The sequence below is a fragment of the Anastrepha ludens genome, chromosome 2, assembly GCF_028408465.1.
Source record: "Anastrepha ludens isolate Willacy chromosome 2, idAnaLude1.1, whole genome shotgun sequence".
Taxonomy (NCBI): domain Eukaryota; kingdom Metazoa; phylum Arthropoda; class Insecta; order Diptera; family Tephritidae; genus Anastrepha; species Anastrepha ludens.
The window spans coordinates 76,460,382-76,477,063 of NC_071498.1; the positions used below are offsets into that span (position 1 = coordinate 76,460,382).

A 16,682-nucleotide genomic window follows, 5' to 3' on the forward strand; every position below is an offset into this window, starting at 1 on the left:
TGCACACATATAGATACACATTTGTTTCCAAGTTTAAAACATACTGTTGGTAGCGCCACCTCTTAAGTCAAATCATAAATTTTAGCTATTTTTTTTTTTTTGGCAATTTCTTTTTTTCCTACACATCGGGTTTAATATAGCCGCACACATATACATACATCACATACTTACACATCTGTTCACAAGAATACCTACGTACATACATACATACAAACGTATGGGTGTATACATATATAATATGTATATGAATTACAAATTATATTGAAAATATGTAGAAAGAAGAAAATATACGAGTGTGCGGTAGGTAGAAGTGGATGAGAGCAGCAGCGATAAAAATACACAATGAAGGTGCATATGTACAAATGTACATACATATACTATATAATTTATTCAACACTGATCAATCTACATACATGTACGTATAACAATGAGTAAAAGATTGTACATTTTTCACCGATTTTATATAAAAAATTATCGGTTTATTTATTGGGTGCGATTTACGGAGACAAAAGTAATATTGTAATTCGATAACACGCACAATTTTAATAGGCTGTCACTGCGTTTTAATTTGAAGAGATGACACACTTTACTTATTTATACACAACACAGATTTTTTAATGTACTTTTATTGCACTTCACATTTTTGTCATTGAATGTAGTCGTAAAGCCGGAAAACATTAAAATAAAAAACTAACTAAATCCCCCAACACATAATTACACGTCTTACACCAGCCAACAGACAACAGCAACTAAAAATTTTGTTATTTGGAAAATTCTCTTTTACCTATACCCACGACATACCGACGAGTTTATTTGTGTATTTGTGTGCGTGCATATCTATGTGATTATGCTCAGACTCAGAGAGAGTGATTATACTCTTAAGTATCTACATATGCACATTGCAGAAGTAGTGGTAGCAGTTCCAATTCAGTTTGTTTCATTACTATTCATTTTTAATTCTCTCGGATCAAACTTAGCGTTGCCATCCACAAATAAAACTTCTGGCTTCTTATAAGATTTGATATGCATATGTACAAGAGTCAGTATATAAGTAGTTTAGAAATACATCAGTTATGTTAAAAGTTCTGTACAATTTCAAATAAAATTCAAACCTTTGTTTTCTAGGAACTTAACATAATTTCAAAACTGAGTTCATACTTATGTAAAAAGCTGCTCTCATAAATACTTGTTTTTATAAACTGCCATATAATGCGCATATTTGCCGAAATGTACTAGAAAAATTAACTCGATTTGTAGCATGGAATAACCAAGGAAGATTTAACCTGGAAAATACTCAAAGTTCGTAATAAAAATTATTACGCCTGCTATCGGAAGGCAAGCGGAACTCATCGACATCAGGAGACTGAAACATCCAAAACAGGTTTTTCTGCTCGTACTTCCAACAGAATCAGAAAAGCCAATAAGGAACATTAATTTATTGTCAAAATTCTATATTATATCTTTATAGCTTCACACATGCAAATTGATTCCAAATGTAACACAATGTTTTGAATAAAGATAAATTACCACGTTCATTAAATTTTAATTTATACCAATTACTAAAACTCTTAAACTCGAGGTGCTATGAAGCGGTCTTCTGCAACAGGCTATCGCCACAGCACAAAATCTTGACAGTGTGAAGTATTTTAACGCAACAGTAATATAATCTATCTATGCATTGAACGATTGCTAACGGTTTAAACGCCGCATCAGAACTGCTTTCAAAAATACTCTTCAATAGGTTTTAGTATTCTCAGAATCAATTTTAACCAGATAGCTTTAATATTACTTTACAGTAGACACACATTTTTGGCGTGTTTTCCTGGGCTTAATTCAGTGTCCCCATCAATTTCCACGAAAACAAGCCGAATCATTTTACGGTTGGTGCCAACACAACAATTGCTGTTAAGAACATGACGACATTGAAGATGAAGTATGATATTAATGGATGATGAGGGATCTAAATATAACTAATACGAAATTTCAAGTGTTATTGCATTTACGCGAAATTTTTTTTAAGCGGGTCTCGATATTGGCCTTTAAAACACAGCTTGATTAAATTGCGATATAGGAAGCGAGCTACCTCAATGCATTAAATTAATAAAAATACATAAACAAATGCATGTGTATGGTAGATGATGAAGCAGACTTAATTAGTTATTGTATTACGTATAGGTTCTTTTAGAAGTTTGAAGGAAGGTAAGGGTTACGTACCTAGATATATATGTATGTATATAAAGATTTCACGTTGCATTTTCGTTCACTTCGCTTAGCTCCGGACGTGCGTCTGCCTTGGAGTAAGCGGCGCACTATATGTGTACACATTTCCTAAACACCACCTCCAAAGATGGAAATTTGAAAACAGCAACGACTTGTCCTTTGCCGAAACCTAATAAGACGCCGGGTCAACCAAGCTCGTATCGACACCTCTCTATGATTGATACGATGGGCAAAATTTTAGAACGGCTTATTACTGATCGTTTGGAGCAGCACCTTATTGAAAAAGAAGGCTTGTCCGACAACCAAAATGGTTTCCGCGGGGGGCGCTTGACTATTGATGCAATAAAAAAGCTTACACCAATAGCGGAAAATGCCATTGAAGGAACAAGATGGATGCATGGTACCAAGGAGTATTGCGCCGCCATAACACTGGACGTAAAAAATGCATTTAACTCTGCATGCTGGTCCCACATTATGCAAACTTTAGGGAACCTGGACACGCCACCATATCTATTGCGTTTGATAAAAAGCTACCTGTCGGATAGAATACTACTCTATGATACAGACGAAGGAGTTAAGCAATATAGAGTAACTGGGGGAGTACCGCAAGGTTCTGTGCTGGGCCCTCTATTGTGAAATGTGCTCTACGACGGAGTCCTCCGCATCCCAATACCAAAAGCAGTCGAATTAATCGGATACGCGGATGATATTGCGTTGGCAACAACGGCAAAAGAGCTTCATCAAATTAAGACTATATGTAGTGCGACAGTTTACAAACTAAAAAACTGGCTTACATCGTCAAACCTACAGCTTGCGGGCCAAAAAACTGAAGCAGTTTTGATCACAAGTAGGAAAAAATTGAGAACATTACACTAAGCATAGACGGGCATAACATCCACACCCAACCGTACCTGAAATACTTGGGAGTCATGATTGATGCACGCTTAAACTTCAAAGTGCACATTGAAAAAGCTTGTGAGAAAGCAGCACGGGTAAATACAGGCGGGCCAAGCCAGAACAGAAGGCTACTACTGGCAAAAGTTACCCAATCCATTGTAAAGTATGCCGCACCTGTGTGGGGACAAGCGTTAAAATACGAAATATACGGCAAGAGTACGGGTAATTTCTGGAAAAATGCCCCCAGATATAATGGCTCTGGAAAGTAAGAGAATATATGACAAAAGCCGAAGCCTTGGCAGGTCGTTAATAGCTGAGGAGCGCACAGTGCGGCCGATTCCCAAAAAGTTGGCCAAAAGTCGAAAAAAAAAGTTTCTAGATAGAGTTTTTTTGTCTTTGGGTTGGCTACAGTAATGCCTTGAGTAGTGAAAACCGTTCATAGCAACGTCCTGTACCCTAAGTATCCTCTGTATTTTCAGTCGCAACGTGGCCTTCGTTTGAGCATCGTATTACTGTCGATGAATAGTGAAAGTTGTACACATTTGAAAGATTTTGTAATGGAGTAAATTGAACAAAACCAAATGGAATCATCTTCGGAAGGTTAGTAAAATACGAGAAATCTTTAGTACATATCAATACCTCGACACAAAATTTTTGGCTGCAGCAATACGTAGATACATTTTTTGCAATTTTTTTTATAAAATTTGATTTGATGATGATTTTCAAAATTTTAAGATCAAATTCGTAATCAGCGACCTCGACAACCCCCGAGTAAGAAATTTTGAATCAATTACTTAATTTTTTGAGTTTTGGCCAGCTTTTCGGGAATCGGCCGCACTGTGGAGCGCAAAGAAATCAGATACGAGAGTCTATCTAAATGGCAAAGACGCTGGGATATAACAACCAATGGGAGATGGACACACCGACTCATTAGTAATTTGCAAGCATAGGTCGGTAGAAAACACAGTAATGTCGACTTTTATATGACGCAGTTTCTGACAGGACATGGTTGTTTTAGAGAATACCTCCACAAGTATGGCCATGATGATGGAGTTATATGCTCATTTTGTGCCAAGACTGATGAAAATGTGGAGCATATTTTCTTTCACTGCCAAATATATAGTAAAGAACGAGAGTTTGTGGAGAACCAAATAGCAGAACCAATAACACCGGACAATGTTGTTCCACACATGCTACAATCTAAAGAAGTATGGGATTGTATCAAAAAATTATCAGCGTTCGTACTCAATGATTTGAGACAAATGGAGAGAAGGCGAAAAAGCGAAAGCATAGCACTAAATAGCTGAAATTCCATAGTAGTAGATGTAGTAACTTTTCCTGTAGTAGTAGATTTAGTATCTTACGGTTGTGCCACTTTCTAGATAAATTTATTTGGATGCAGGTAAACTGACGATACCAGACATAGAAACTTACCTTTCTGGGGTATGGACAGAGACATGATGGGTGGGGGAGTACTGTTATGACAGGGGTGGTTCTCTCATCAGATGACCTAAACAGTGGGTGGTAATAAGCAGATGCTACTTTCGACGTATTGCATCAGGACAATAACGGACGTTGAGTTTAGTGCTCAAACCCCCTCCCGACGAATACTTAACGGTTGTACCGAGGGGATCGGTACTTTGACGGTAGGAGGTTTAGTTCGGGTTAAAGTCCCACACTGACGGGGTTAGGCTTTCGATGCTTCCTCCTCGTAAACAAAAAAACCTCCAAAGATCGGTCTCTTGTGTTTCGGACACGTTATATAAAAAAACTGACAGTGAAAAGCCAGACAAAGTTTCATATAATGAAAATCGGTCTTGAGTTTGTGGTAAGGAGAGATTTTGTTACTGATATTATCTTGACTCTGGTGAACGACTGCCTTGCCCCAATCCGTATCGAATCGCAGTTCTTAGATACCTCGCTCATTGATAGACTTGTTTATTAAGAAGCTACTTCTCTGAGACTAAAGGAATTAAGTATTTGGAAAAAGTATGTGTTTGAACATGCGTGTATTCTTCAACAACCCAGAAACTTGTAGCAAATGGAATAATATAGTATTTGGTGCACTATTCTAATCTAACACATTTCTATAGGCGGAGGAATCTATTCATCGGAGCTTCATATCGGGAGGTCTATGCATCTATGCATCTATGCTTCAACCCTGCAACGAGTCATTAAGCCAAAAATGGGTCTCATTACTGAAAAAAGTTGTTGGCCTGAGCGCGTGTGTAACACTTTTCACAGAGCATCGAGGTTGTTGAGGCGTGAGTCTTTTCCTGATGACATTTTATGTATTTAGTTTGACACGCGTGTCTCGCGCAGTCACGCGTGATCTGTCAAAACAACCCTATTGGAAAAAGTACCTACAATCTGATCGCCCTTTATATAGTTAAACGCTGTCTATGCTTGTGCAGCAAGGCAGGGACCGGTCCACAAATATTCCTTCGCCAAATTGGTTACATAATCAAAGTATATTCTATCTTCAAACAGAAAGCTTATTCCACGCTATACACGCCGACACTTCTAAAGGCATTAGAAGTGATACCACCATCCAAATGGAGAAGGGCATAGCCTGGCTCAGTTGAAAAATGGGTTTGTGAAAACTTAGCCAAAACCAACGCCAATCAAAAAGAATAAGAATTTACCAGCTTTGTAGGTAAATGCAAACGGAGCTCAGAGTGTTCTCTTGCCTAATTTTTATTTGAAAATTTGCTTTGAACAGCTTTTTGGATCTTTGCCGACAGGGAGTTTTCGTGTCTGCTATAATTTTTTCCAGAGATCATTTCTTTCATTCAAATAAGAACAAGAAATATTTGCGTGGAGAGTAATGTGTCTTTGTGTAAAGATTGTTTTAAGTTATAAAAAATATTCATCCAAAATATATCGAAAACGATAAGAAACAGTATAATGAGCTTTATCTGATTTTATTTGTTGGTTCATACATCTATGTACCAGATAAAACTCTCCTAGTACGATACTATGAAGTACGGAGAGGGAATTTCGTATCATGCACACGTAGTTAAAGCTATTTATTTATTTATTTCAAGAAGTCAAGAGAACATGACTTCAAACTGACTACTAGAATTAGAGAATAATGATCAACTGTCAAAAATGACACCTAAATCTTTAGACTCTTTAACAGATTGAAATACAATATTAGATATGCGGGGAATAGGGGTTTTGGGAAAAATGTCGTGATAGATTTTTGGATATTTTTTGCTTGAAGCCTACATACGTCAGTTGTGTTATTTATAACGGAAAATATTTTTAATTCGTCAGATATTAGAGAAAATCACCAAATGAGAAGCAATTGCTAAAATCGTTGATAAATAACACAAAGAGTAGTGGACTAAAATACTTCCCTGAGGCACTCCTTAACAGACAATGAATGCTTCAGCGGATATACCATCAATTGTGACTACACAACGCCTTCTACATAAATAGGACTTTAACCGTTGCAAGAAAACAGAGTGAAACCCAAGCGAATATAATTTATGTATATAATAAAATGTTGAAATAGGTTTAAACCCCATGCGTTTCCCATGTGGTTCAATTAGACAGTCCCCAGTCATAATACAAATGGAAGATTGGTCTAGTTCTGTCTTCATTCATTTTAGGTCATACCTGCCTAGTTACCTTACAAGTGGGCTCTGTTGTCTGTCCATTGTTGGCCTGCGCGATGTAGACCGGCCTGATCCAGAGATTGCTTGAGAATAAAAGGAGCCCGCAGAGCCAGCCATTTAGAATAGCTCTACATTTAATTACTACTTTGAAGGAAGTATTATTGCATTGTAGGGATTTAATAGCAGCTTGTCTGCCAGAGTAGATAGTGATAAGATGTGCAATCCCAAATGAGTCCCTCACCCGCAATTTAGCTTATTTTATAGCTATTAGCTTAGTTTGAAAGACACTGTAGTAGTTAGGTAGCCTCAGGGTTATAGTATAAACATTTTGACGGCATCACTTCATGACGTAGCGACAGTCGATTTTTAAAAATAGATTTAATTCGGCGACAACGTGTATATTTTTATATTTGACAGATGTCGCCGGTCGCCTGCTGTTGTCAATGTATTTATACTATTATATTATGGTACTGACCCAATGCAGACTGGCTTGGCTTCGACAAATGTCAAAAATAGAACAACACTAAAACATATGAAAAGGGACTAAATGGCAGCTTTTCTTAAAGCGCTTGAAGTACGACGAAGTTTGAAATAGCCCAATATTCTATTTGCAGCAGTTTTGACATTAGGAATTGAACATCCCTGTCGTTCATTTATGTATTTGATTTGGTTTAGCTTCATTAGCGAATTTTAGGCATTATGCTTGAAGAAAATTTAATCAACTCCATTGAATAACGTAGATGTATAAATCACTCTCGAACTGGTGCTCGTCTCTTACAAGCTTGCGCAAAGCTGAAAAACTTTTGTCGTTGGTCACACCGCGTCTTATCCTGTACATTTTAAAAGAAGCATTCGCAATATGTTTTCGCAGCTTCTAGTTAACATCTTGATTCAAAAATATATTATCTATTATTGAACACGGCTAACATCTCTGTTTCCTTTTTCCTTTTATGAATCTTTTGATTGTTATGGCAGCGTTCAAAACGCTCATTTGGCCACACAAGCTTTCAAAGAACAGCGAGCAAAGGCTGCCTGCATTGGGCCAGTATTTTTAGGCTCAGCTGCACCACTTTTGCGTGAATTCAGACGACCTCATTATTTAGCCTTGATCCATCAGTTAATATAACCTTTTTATGTCTTCCCATTCAAATCTTTCTGGGAATCTGGTGGAACAATTGTTTTCAAAGAAAATTTCCGAAACAGTGTAGTCTAGATCTTGGGGGGTTTCCAGAAATATTTCTAGAATTTTTGAGTGTCCAAATCTGAATTTTTTCCAGCGTAGGCATACATTGCTATTAGCCGGGCATTCGCCATGGATATCAAAGGGGAGAAAGTCCAAAAGAGTATCAAATTGCACTGATTAAAAATCTCTCTCTGCCAGTTCTGGTTATTCAAAGACGGCAACCAATGCTTTGAAACCAAAAAATCGACAATGATGCTTGCACAATGTGTATAAGTGTGGAACGAACCGATGTTGTTTACTGTAGATTTACTATCATCAGAAGAGTACTTTTAGTCATGGTAATCAACAATAATAACAGCATATAACAATAATAACATAAAAACCGTTACGGCGAAAAATTAAAATTCAATTGGTCTGTACGGTTACGGTTATGACCACGACATTATGGTATGTCACCGCTAATCGATTACAGTGTCGCCCATAGGTTGGTTCGATCAGCAGATTTATGTGGCTATGGCACGTCTAAGCCACTAACTTATAATATGATCACGGATTTGTTAACGTGAAAAATTACAACGAGCACGAACAAATCAAACGGATTTAGCTACCTACCTGAATATATACAAGTATATCGCACGTACACGCATGTACATACATACATATGTATGAATGCCGCGACAATGGTCCTAAATATATTGTTTACCTCCATGGTATAGTTGTTTACGTTTTTCTTAACTGTGTGTAATTTTATTAGTACTCCTTTGTATGTTTTTGACGGCCGTCATAACCGTGCTGCTTCTTTAGTAGTCATCATTTTGTTGACTCTGGGCTCGATGCCCACTGTTGCCATGAAACATAATAGAGAAGTTATTTCTCATTAATGGCAAGCGTAGGGAATGGAAAAATCCAAAGAGTAATTCTGCAATGAAAAGGCTTTTCATAAAACCATTTGCCCTTCGGAGGCGGTATTAAACTAAAGGGTCCTCTATTTGTCCAACATCAAATCACATATTGAAGGAGAAGTAGTACTAAATATCTCACAAAGGATATATGCATCAACTAGTTGAAAAAGCATTAAAGTTCTAATTAAAGGGGGGGCTATACGTGTACCAAGTTTGGACGAGTTTTACTAAATCGTTATCGAGATACACGCATTTAACCAAAAGTATGCGTAACCCATTGTCCAATTTTCCATTTAATGTGTTTGTTTTTGGGTTTAGCACTTATTCAGAGTTATCAAGATTTCTTGTTTTAGAAAATTTCCGTTATATGGGTGATGGGCGTGGTTATTGACCAAATTCGCCCATTTTCAATACCTACTACCTTGGAAAGAGTAATATTTGTACCCAATTTTACTGAAACATATTAATCCTTTCTTGAGTTATCGATACATAGTATATGGCTAAATCGACTAAATATGTATGATATTTATCTCGATTCCTTAAGCTGTTATATGCAACCATTTTGTCAACAGAAGTTTACTTAATACTTTTGTACTCAAGTGAGCGGGCATCCAAATTCCGAATAAGCTTGCGCGTTACTACATATATTGAACATATCAAATTTATGAACTTTTCAAAACAACTTATTTGACTTTAGAAAGTTTCAACAAATATTAAGTCTGAGAAATACTTGTATACCTGAATGTACTGGCATTAGAGACGGTATTGAATTCAATCATAACTGCATACCCAGGGTGTTATGCCTCAGAAAAAAATTGTGTCTAAATTCTGAAGCCTTCTGATTCTGTAAATTACTTGATAACCGGTCCCAATCCCGATTTAATTTTTTTAATTAAAAATAAACTTATAGTAGTTTTCAACATTTGCGTCAATTCCAAGCGATAACCCTTAAAGTCTCGCAAGAATATGCATCAAATGACAGTTGAAAATAGTTTAGTGATTATTTTAATTTGTGTTTTTGAGTTGTGATGGTATTGCAGCATAAAGGTCAACAAAGGAACAAAGGCTTGGAGGAACTTACCTTACTTCATTGACACTCGTTGATATAATGTTTATTTATTCTACATATTTACTTTTGTATATTTCCGTCCCACATCCATTGGTATATAATCAAATAAATAAACACAAATATATAACGATGTAAGTTTGGTATATTTTTTTTGCACTTAACGGTTTTCTTATTTAAAACATCTGTAAGGTTCCTTGTTCAACATATTAGGTTTATAACCAACAATATTTATGTATTTTCACTTTACATATAATCTTCACAAGTGTTGTGGATAAATTTTCACATATTCAATAATTTTTTGAATTAGTCGAGTCGGAGTTTAAAAATTTGTTAAGCTTGTTAATCGCGTAATTGATCACTCGCTGGTGAAAATATTGCTTGGAAAGCCACGTGTTTCTTCTCTTTCTCATAAGTCTTTTTAAGAAGGCAGAAGTATTATTTGTGATGTTTGGAAGAAGACTAAATGCGAACACATCGCGTTTGTCCCTTTATATACAAGTACAAAGACGTGGCTCGCTGGTTTGTTGTGAATATGAAGAGTTAGAATATCGAACAATTACATATGTACATACACATGTATGTCTATTACAGCGACTGTGATGATGGTGAGCGCGGGAAAATTTTTGTACCTAGTATATCCTCAAACCACGCTAGTGTAATTTGCTCAATGCAAAGTCCTTTTTAGTCATCATCAGTTTGCCGGTCGCCATTCATCCTGACTGCTGAGTTTCTATGGCAAGCTCGGCACCATAGAATGGTAGCCAGGATTTTTTTCGTTTTCGACGCCAGACTGCCACTGTCTTTGGCGCGCTGTTAGTGGCATTAGAAGAACTTTATTTTCGTAAACAAATATTCGGTTTATAGTGTTACGCGAATGTTAGGGTAGTAACATCAACGTTAGATAAATTTACAAATGAAAAAAAATTTTAAGAATCAGATTATTTAAAGAACAAACATAAAACTTAATTTTTTTAATATATGTGTATATTTCGTTGTTGGTAAATGCTTTTTAGTGCGCAGGTTGCCGATATGTTTGTTTACGAAAGGAATTTCAAATTGATAATAAATAGTTATAATTTGGTTTGACATAAATAGCGTGGGATATTACAATACATTTTATTTTCAATACACAATGGTTGTAAAAAATATGAATATAAAAAATCTCATTTTGGAACTATGTACCTCTCGAGATTTCCTCAAGTAATTTCCATATTGTACTTAGAAATACTTATCTCTGACTATAGTAAGAAAATATTACGGATTAAACCATCAAGAGAGAATATAAGAAAAAAGTACGGAAAGCCAAACTTGAATCCTATAGAAATTTCTGCAGTAACGTCAAAGAAATGAGGAAAACAGCGAGACTCTGTAAGGTCCTTCATTTAGACCGCTCAGTAAGGCTGGATTCGATTCGAAAACCTGATGGTTCATACACCATTTCAAAATTGGAAACGTTTAATGCTCTACTCGAAACCCATTTTCCGGGTAGTAGAACTCTCTCTGAAGCAGAGAGTGGCACGAACAATAACGGTAGCAACGGTGGAACCTCTAGGTGCAGCTGGTATATTGCTAGTCGGATAGTGACAAGGGAATCGATAAGGTTTTCCTTGTCTTCCTTTGACAACTTTAAGTCCCCTGGACCTGACGGAATATATCCAGCAATGCTTAAAAAAGGAGGAGACAGGCTGATTGAGGCCCTGAAAAGGGTCTTCACAGCCTGTCTTGCATTTGGATATATACCATCCCAATGTCCACGCGTAAGAGTAGTATTTATTCCGAAACCAGGAAAAGATGACTATTCCCTAGCAAAAAGTTTTAGACCAATCAGTTTGACATCGTTCATGTTGAAAAGTTTGGAACGAGTGGTGGAGAAACATATTCGAGTGGGGGTATTGCCGAGAAGTCCACTTAGTAGAAATCAACACGCTTACCAAAGTGGAAAATCATGTGAATCAGCCTTACACGATCTTGTTAGCAAGATTGAAGCCGGGCTGGAAGCTGACGAATACACAATGGGCGTGTTCGTGGACATTGAGGGGGCTTTTGATAATGCCACTTTCGGCTCGATATGTTCTTCTGCCGAACGGCACGGAGTTAATCAAGCCATTATAAAATGGATATACTCCATGCTCTCTGAGAGGCTGTTAACCGCTGGTGGGAGCGATGACGAGCAAATCACAGTCAGGGCCAAGCAAGGATGTCCCCAAGGGGGTGTTCTTTCTCCGCTGCTGTGGTGCTTCGTCGTAAACTCTCTATTAGTGGAGATGCAGGAACTCGGTTTTCATGTCCAAGCATATGCGGACGACGTCTGTGCACTAACATCGGATAAATCCTTAAGGAGGCGTTGCACGAAAGTGCAGAGGATTCTTGACAAAATCGATGATTGGTGCATGAGACAAGGTCTTTCCTTTAATCCGACCATAAAACAACCGTAGTCTTGTTCACGAGAAAACGGAAATTGGATGGACTCAGTCTTCCTACACTGAAAGGTTTGACACTTGGTATTTCCAACGAAGTTAAATATCTAGGAGTAATCTTGGATAAGAAGCTGACTTGGGAGACACACGTTTCACTGAAGGTGACAAAACCTGGGGTCTGAAACCTGCTGTGGTCCTATGGATATACACGGCACTTATCAGACCAATCATAACTTACGCTTCTGTGGTCTGGTGGCGACGGAGCATGGTTAAGTCCACAATCCGAGAACTATACAGGCTGCAAAGAAGTGTATGTTTATGCATCACGGGTGCCATGAGTACAACCTCTGGTGATGCCCTAAATGCTATGCTTGATTTGCTCCCCCTGGATCTTAAGATACAACAGGAAGCAATAAAAGCAATGTGTAGACTCCATAAATATGATTTCTGGCACGAAGATGGAACTTCGGGACACAGAGAAATCTTTAAGTTGCTGTCGGAGCAGTATCCACTGTTTTTGGCACCTAAAGATGACCTGATACCCACAGTTTCATTTGGAAGGAAATTTGATGTCAGATTTCCATTGCGTGAGCAATGGAGCAACCCAGAATGCATTCAGGGAGGTTTGACGGATATTTTCTTTACCGATGGGTCCAAGAATGAAATAGGGTCTGCAGCCGGATGGTACTTAAACCATAGTAATAAGTATCACTATGCTATGGGGGAAATGGCAACTGTTTTCGAAACAGAAGTTTTTGCCATCCTGAAAGTAGCCGAATGGATAATCGAGAGGAGATGGAGCGGGAAACAGATTGGAGTCTTCAGTGAAAGTCAGGCTGCATTGAAGGCCCTGGAGAACGCAAAGCAAACCTCAAGGATTGTTCAAGATGTAAGAAGAAGCTTAATTCTGTCGCAATACAGAACAGGCTTGTACTTATATGGGTTCCGGGACACTCCGGTGTTCAAGGAAACGAATTTGCCGACGAATTGGCCAACCGTGGATCAGTGGTGCCCCACAGGGGCCAGAGCCAATAATCGGAATCAGTTCCGCAGGAATCAAGAATTGGATCAGCGATTATGTAGGCAATCTACATAAAGAGCGATGGTCCGGTCTAGAATGCTGCAGAACTGCAAAGTGTTTTGAGACAAGTCCGAACAGAAAACTATCAAACTTTCTACTAAAACTTAGAAGGAAAGACATTCGGTTGATGGTCGGCATAATTACGGGACACAACCCATGGGGCCAGCATATGACCACCATTGGAATCTCGAGGACCCAGTATGCATGTCATGCTTGGAGGAGGCGGATAGCACTGAGCACATTCTCTGTGAGTGTCCTGCCTTTGCTAGAGCACGGCTACGAGTATTGGGTTCCGATGTCATGAGAATGAGTAATATTCGTTCTCTAAAACTGGAGGATATTTACAGATTTGCCAAAGAATCTGGAAAATTCTCACAGGACTGACTATCTCTATCTCTGTCTCTATTCTTTCCTATCTCTTTCTCTGATACTTTTCTCCTTCCCTCCTTGACTATCTACCCCCTTTCCAGAGCTCTAAATGCAATGGGCTCTTTAGCCTGAGTGTTTTAGGAGCCACCAAATCTCCTGGTGCTCCTTGGCTCGACCTTTTCAAATTTCAATTTCAAACCATCAATCATCCAATGGCTTTTTATAAATGTGTAATATTATATATTGTGGCATGACAACGGATACGTAATTTTGTTTAAAGAAGGACGCATCATATCCAGAAAATCCTAATATGATATAATTCCTTGGAGGGAAACCTAGGTCAAACAACCAAGCAAGTACGGAATGCAACAATACAAGATCGTTGTTACAAAATATACAATAATAGCAATTTTTTTAAGTTGAGTGCAAGAGCATTCACAGCATACTAAAAGAGATGCTTAGTTTTCCATTCCTTTTGTTTATTTACACCATGATAAAAGAAGGGTCATTTACACGTTGACATTTAATGATGTCTATTACTTCGAAAGAATTTCCCGAACTTCTCCAATTTGTTGTGTGAGCCTTGATGTTGTTCCACAAATGGAGGGCCCTATATTTTCACGCCCCTCCTAACGACAGGATGCTATTCGGCTACGAATTTAAAGAAAATACGAGTGCAAAATACTAAAAAATCGCTACAACTTTTATTTTAAGCCTATAACAGTTTGTGTATTTGACTAACTAAATGTAGTCATAATATTAAAAAGTTGCGTTCTCAATTTGGACAAATTCCGCTAATTTTTAATTCAAACTACGTTCCTATATCAGCAGAATAGTAAACTATGGCAAATATTCCGCTGAAAAAAACTGTGAAAATACTTTGAAAATATTTTAAAAATAGCTGACTAGCCAACGACTATTAAATCATATAACCACTTTCTGTTTGGGGAGTTGAAAACATCGACGGGTTAATTTTATCAAACATTTATTTAACTCAATTGGATGTAAAATATTTGACGAAACTTCTGGGCAAAAATATATAAGTCGATTTTGAAGTCCTACATTTTTCAAATCATCAATCACTGCTGTATATGTACATATGTATGTATATCGAACTGAATTCGAGCAATGGCCAGAGTTATGAGTTATATTGATTTGCGACTTCAAAAAGCTCCACAAGAAAAATTCGAATGGGGCATATCGCACGATCTTAGCGGGCAACCCTCCCAGCGAAATATAAGTATTTATACTCTCAAATCTTTCATACTAAAGTTCAATCATTTGTAAATGATAAATTGATATGGTTACTTGGCATCACCGACTGAGGATTAAACAACATACAGGTATTTGGCAGACACCGCCAAAACAACACAGTCTATCATCATCGACTACCTTTCCATTAGACTACCTTATATATGTATTATCCCTCATATATGAAAAAGTCTCACTTAAGTTTAAAAATCCAATGGAGATACACTATGACAAATGATTGCTTGGTGGCAAATGTCACTGCCTTTTGTGATATTCACGTAATCTGTTTTGAATATTTGTTTCGAAACATTAGCAAATATTTTTTTCAGTTGAATAATAAACTAGATCAAAATCTAATAAACTAGGCAAAATCTGATAACTTTAAGGGAATACGTAAAAAATAAAGACCATAAACTACACAGGTATACCGATAGCTTCTTCCGCAAGTGATATTTTAGCTAATGTTACCCGCTATTTTCAAATATGAAATTTCTAAAATTCGAAAAAGTTCAATCAAAATTTTAAGTATTTTTATCAGATTACTATTCACAGTTTAGAAAGTTTGGTCTTCCCATTTCCCCTATACAAGTATAATATATCCGTTATGTGAACAAAGTTATAATACCCTAATGCACCCCAATTATGATGTGCGTATGCCGATTTTATATCTTAAATTATTAATATTATAATTAAATTATAATTATTAAATTCCAACTGCTTAGTCATTGCTAGGTATAAATATTGGCATATTATATTATAGTATGTAGTATGTAAATATTTATGCAAACAAAAATACTTACTTAAGAACGTCCTGGTACACATACATATTCACACATTCTATTGAGTACTGCTACCAATTATTCGGTTTGGCAGTAAACCGAATTGCAAACACCGGCTCTTATTATAAATGCGTGGTAGCTATGGACCCCGGATGAATAGTCGGTAAGGTTTGTTTTCGATTATTTTGCTCTGTCTGTTAGCCAGTTTGGCATCAAATACAGTCAAGGGGGCAAATGCCGACTCCAGCCAAGTTGCACGAAACAAAAACAGACGCCACTCGGGAGGAGCGACTGAATTCAGTTGATTGTAAAACATTACAACTAACCACACAGCGTTCAAAACGACTCGCACTCCTGCGTGCAGCCTAGGGAAGTAAAAAACTTTGATAAAGCACTGAGAACTAGTACAAAAGTGACTACTTATGGATTATGTATAGATCTGAATAGTGGTACACTTACTACATACTTATGTACGTATTGTAAAAATTAGTAGAATAGAAGAATAGATTAGGTTATGGGTTATGTTAAATAGTTTCTCCCAAAGTAAGAGAGCCCACCTGAACGAGAATTATAAATACGTCTATTGTGGTAGCATTTAAGTGTGACGGGGGAAGCGGGAAAGAAGAATAGGAAAAACTATTTACGAAAAACAATGGTTTATGGTTACGTAAGCCGCTTCGTGCTAATATCAAAACCTACTAGAAAGACTAGATTTCTTAACCGTAATTTCGCAAAAACAGAACAGCAAAAGGAGAAACTTTAGAAGTTCCTCAAGTGCCTTCGATCCACATATGGCTTACAAGTTGGTGTACTTGCGTAGCGCTCGCCAAAATCGACGCGAAACCCTTTCTTGCGCGGAGAAATCACCTCACGGGTTTCGAGTATAGCTAG

At 37.3% G+C, this 16,682-nt stretch overlaps 1 protein-coding gene across 5 annotated transcripts in view; it reads right to left on the minus strand.

Moving 5' to 3' along the window:
* The window catches only part of LOC128871904 (mothers against decapentaplegic homolog 7), a 50,500-nt gene extending 40,168 nt beyond the window's left edge, over positions 1-10,332 (minus strand). For 3 of the 5 annotated variants that reach the window (XM_054114066.1, XM_054114063.1, XM_054114064.1), the window contains exon 1: positions 414-752. The gene's annotated coding sequence lies outside the window, so the exon portion shown is untranslated. Of the gene's footprint in view, positions 1-413; positions 753-9,906 lie in introns of those variants that run through there. The other 2 variants (XM_054114069.1, XM_054114068.1) reach the window with 2 other exon arrangements.
* Positions 10,333-16,682: the final 6,350 nt, after the last annotated feature.